Source organism: Rutidosis leptorrhynchoides, chromosome 4 (genome assembly GCF_046630445.1).
Source record: "Rutidosis leptorrhynchoides isolate AG116_Rl617_1_P2 chromosome 4, CSIRO_AGI_Rlap_v1, whole genome shotgun sequence".
NCBI classification, from domain to species: Eukaryota; Viridiplantae; Streptophyta; class Magnoliopsida; order Asterales; family Asteraceae; genus Rutidosis; species Rutidosis leptorrhynchoides.
Window position 1 is genome coordinate 286,292,874 of NC_092336.1, and position 5,557 is coordinate 286,298,430.

Sequence of the window (5,557 nt, forward strand, 5' to 3'; positions counted from 1 at the left end):
GAACGAGTAACAACTAACAACAGAGACCTGGCGATAAATACATAATCGAACATAAACCAAATCATCTATTGTAAACTTTTTGTCCTGCCGATGCTTATCAGCGTTATCAGTCATTCGTTGTCGAGTGGACTTCAAGGTTTGGTTAAGTTTCTTGATGCTCCTGTAAGGTAGCATTAATCGATGCCATTGAGAGGCTAACCATACACGACTTAAAATGGAGACATACCAAGGGCACTGTGATGAGCGGAATTGTACCAAAATTCAGCGAGATAAAGGTAGCGATACCACGAACGGGGTTTATCACTTGCGAAACAACAAAGGTACGACTCCAAACAACGATTGACCACCTCACTTTGGCCATCAGTTTGAGGGTGGTATGCACTTGAGTGGCGTAAAGTAGTACCAAGTTGCTTGAATAATTCCTGCCAAAAATGACTCATAAACAGTCGATCACGGTCAGAAACAATTGACTTAGGTAAGCCATGAAGTTGATAAATTGACTGTAAAAAAACAGTTGCTAAAGAGACCGCCGTATAATTAGGCCCGAGGCCAATGAAGTGAGCTCCTTTCGGTAACCGATCAACAACAACCCAGATGGTTGTTTTACCCCCTGAAGGTGGAAGTTGGGTAATAAAGTCCATGGTCAAGTCTTCCCAAACTTGATTAGGAATTGGGAGTGCCTGTAATAATCCATATGGCTTATGTGTTGGATACTTGACATGTTGAAAAACCGAACAATCTCTTACAAATTGGTGGACCATATCAAGCATACCAGGCCAATATAAAGAGGATGTGATGCGACGATAAGTAGGTTGTAAACCTGGATGTCCAGCAATGGGTATCACGTGATTGTTGACTTTAAAGTGTATTGTTGATAAAGAGGACGTGACTGTTAATACATATATTGTCGACTTTAAAGTGATGCCACATTTGAAATCACCTTACTCTTACACATTATATAAATACAGAAGAAAAATGATGGAACATTGTCTTTGCTTGTAACTTTGGTCATTGAATTGACAATAACTAAATAGGAAACTTCGTGTTGCGACGGTGGGTAATATTTTATCTGTATGTACGAAATAGATCCTATCATATCCTACTATACATTAAAAGAGAGTCTTTATTAGCTAATAAATGTTTTCAAAACCCCCTTAATCACCGTTAGATTAGAAAATTACGTTACACTACCCTTTAATCTAATGGTCCATATTCATCTTCTTACATTATTAACTAATAAATCAAAAAATTCTCATCATGTACCTAAACTACCCTTAAATTATGAAAAAACACGGGATAATAAACCTAAAATAAGAGGTCTGTGAAAATAATCTCATTCTAATGCTCAAAAACCCTAATCTCTAAAAGCTGGAATCAGTAATACTAAATTCAAAACCTATCCAAAACTAAAACTAAGAACTTCAAAACTCAATATTGATATATGCTATCCGATCTGCTGATATTTGAATCGATTTGTTTCATCTGCTTCATGTTATGTTTCGTATTTGATCCGATGGTTAAGGTATTGTTTAATTTGTTTGTTTGTGCTTTGTGTATATATGATGTTGTTCTAAGCGCTTATATATGTAATATATGTATTACAATATTACAGCGTGTATTATATATATATATTTTTTTAAAACTTCTGTTAATTTTTGAAAGGCGAATATTAGCTTTATTCGCTATAGGTAGGGTTTTGTTTTGTAAAGTTCTGTAATCGGCGAAGATGAAAAACCAAAGCACATAAAGGTTTTGGTGATTGTAACTTTTTGACTTGGATAACGAGTATTGTCTTTCGAACTTTATGATCATGGATGAAATAAACAATCAACAACTTTATATAAAAGATATGAGGTATTTTTGGAAGCTGAATATGTAGTACTCCCATATGAACTAATGCTTCATTTAAAGAAATACGAATTAGTTAGTAGATGTGACAAAGCTCTGGTCTCTTGGTATCATTTGAAAGTTTATTTGCTAAAAGCTTATATACAGAGATAAGGATTTGTTAGTTGATTTGACAAAGCTTATATGAGCTTGATTTACTCTACCCTACTTTTTTTGGTATAGGTTCATGTTTTAATTTTTTCTTGTCGATATTTGAAGAGTTTAATTGAAAACTTACTGTGGACTGGTGTTGCAGGTTCCAATCTTAATGGACTATTTGGAAGGCAATCTGGTACCACTCCTGGATACTCTTACTCTGCTACTAACAAGAGCAAGGTTGTTCAATGGGAGGAAAATACTCTGTACCACTATCTCTTGAATCCCAAGAAGGTATGAACTTTTGGCTACTTTTTTAAGCTTCATTTCTAGAAATCAAAAACATTTATGAACCTGTGTGCATCTACATATATGTATTGAATCGTCACTTTGGTTTTAATATATATCATGTTCTAAACAAATGCTAAAATAGTTGTTATTCTTATGATGCACCTGTGTGAGTAATAATGTTTGATGTTTAATGACAACTAAGTATTTAATCATGTTGAAAATTAAATCATTTTATTTCATGTTATGTGGGCGTCATATAAACCAGATGGCCTCTATCAAACGACAAAGATTAACGTTAATTTTAGTTTTGGATTTAGGGTTTTGAATCGGGGATGAATTTTGTGTTGTAGATTTGGTGTCCCTGACCTTTTTTCCCTTGATTAAGATAACGATAAAGGTTAAAATGACGATTTTACCCTCACATGCAATGCACATGTCATGACTTAACGGACATTTCTAGCGGCTGGTTGACGGAGGGACTCGGTATGTTTAAATGGAATAATGTAAGGATGTTGTTAGTAAAACAAAACCAGAGGGACGCTGTTAACTTTTTGGTGTATAATGGAGGAACCAACGGCACAAAAATTCTATTTTGTACTTAATCGTATTTGTTAGTGGCCATTCCAGCCCAAACGTAATATAGAAATGGGTAAGATGGGTTGCCCAAAGTGTACCGCCAATGATTATTGGAGTGTGAAGTCTTATTATGACTTAAATGATGGTTGATGAGATACTTTTAAAAAGTTGAAGAAAGTGGACTGCCAATCGTTTGGATCGAATAACTTTACCCAAGGGGACCCTCAAGTGGGTTGAAAATTGTCCAACTCTAATATAATTCTTTTACTCTATTGTTTTAAGTATGTGTTAGCAATCTTGATTAACACATGACAAATTTATCTCTTCATTCGATATTCATAATATTTTGGGCTATGTAGATTAATGGTAACTCTATTTATTACTAAACCGTCTTATTGATTACGTGCTCTATTTTACGTTTCAGTTTTATGTCATTTTTAATTTTAAATATATGTTTACATAATATTGTTTCATCTCAATTACGTTTTTCTTTTATTCATTTCATATAATATTAATAATAATAATATACAATATTTATTGTTGTAACTATTTAAGTTTATTTGCTTCCGCTATTATATTGCGTATTTATTTAAGGATTCATTTAAATAGCCGTCTATTTCCTCAATTGTATTAAACTACAAAAAATTCTTTTCAACTAAGTAAACTAATAAATTATTATTTGATCTGAGCTTTATACACAATTCATGATTACGATCATAATACAATCATAAAGTAATATGTGGGAAACTTGACTATATTATTAGCTACAAAGTAAACCTTTTTCCCTCTTTTGGTGTTTTCAACTTTGTGTAATTTTTTTTTCCAGGTTATAACAATATAACTCACTTGCTTTATTATTAGGAAGTAAACATTACTACTCTGATTTTTTAACAACTAAATAAATACTATATTATAATATTAAAAATGATACAATTAAAATATAACTATTTTGTAATATTAATTTTATTTTTCGAGAAATATTGTATCAATGTTTCTAATCCTTTCTTATGCATTTAACTCCGGAGTTAATAGTGAACCATATTGAATTATCAAAACAATAACATGCAGAAATCAAAAATAATAAAATTTTCAACTATACAAGAAGAGGCTAAAATTACAAAAGAAATCGATAACTTGAAAGATCTATCAGACACATTTTTTGGAAAATCTTTTGTTGGAAAAGGAGATCATAATACTTTGTCCAACATGGAAAAAAAAACTTGTTTGAACAAGTTTGCAAGTTAACATCAATGAAAAACTATTTAGCTAATGTGACTTTATTATATACTTCATTTCTACATTACTGATATTATATCATATTTTAAGTTTTTTTTATAATTGACACATATGGTTTTATTTTACATAGTTCTAATCACATTAATTCATAAAATTAATGGAGGCCAGTAAATTGCACGCTATTGCCTATAAAGAGCTACACAGTGTACTTGGAACATAACAAACAACTTTTGTTATGTATGCAATTAATAAACATGTTAAACGATTACAATCGTGGAATAATTTGTGAGAAACCAGACCAAAGTTATAACTACAAAGTAGACTATTTGGTGTTAGCCTTTCGATTTCTTTTAGATGTATCATGTTAAATTTCAAAATAACTACATTGATTTTATATCATGTAACATTACTATGGTAACCGTATCGAGTTATTGTAAATCAAAGAGATAGTATATAACATATAATGAAATTAACAAGTCGATTGACATATAATCCTCAATAAACCCCGCGAATTCGCGTGTCTTCATCACAATGAAGCTATAAACATAACAAAAAGGAGGATGCCTTGATTAAAAGAGTAAGGGATTTTAAAATAGAGAAGTTTACAGAGGAGGTCTGTGTTTATAACTAAATGTTTCAATGATAGGTAATTTGTAACGAAACCCATTAAAACATAAATTTTGAGCTTTACCTGATCATGTGGTCTGAAAAGCCAAGTAAGTCCTGGTTTATTATGTTAATGTGTTATTTTTTAAGATAACAAAGTTGACACTACAATCTTGTATGGAAAAGGAGAATGAGAATAAAACATCAATGGTCTTTTGTGTTTGAAATGTCAACCTCAATCAAGTCAATTAGTTGTTAAATGCTTTTGGTCCCAATTAAGTCATATTTTGAAAATTGGTGTTTGCACACCCATTAAAAATCACTAATTATCTATCTTTATGCTAACAGTCGGGGTGTGGAGAAATACTTCAGAGTATCAAGAGTAACTTGAACAAAAAGGTCAATGATAGCGTGAAAGATAAGGAGGAAGGGAGAGAAACTGACGTGATAGAGAAGAATAGGTCGAAGAAGATGAAGAAAAACAAAGAGACAAAAAGAGAAGAAGTCAATTTCGAGAACAATGAAACTAAAGAGGAAAAAGATAGAGATGAGGGTTTGAAGTTGGGGAAGAAGTGGAGGAAAAGAAGAAGAATAAAACGTGGTGTGTGATGACCCGGAAATTTCCGACCAAATTTAAACTTAATTCTTAATATGATTTCGACACGATAAGCAAAGTCAGTTATATTGAGTCTCAAAATCTGTGAACTGTTTACATGAAACCATTTGACCTTCGACTATTCCCGACGATTCACGAATAATTGTTCGTAAATAAATATGTATATATATATATATAAATGTAAATATATGTAGTAATTTGAAATTATAAAATATAATTTAAACATTGGAATTAGATATATAAAATAAA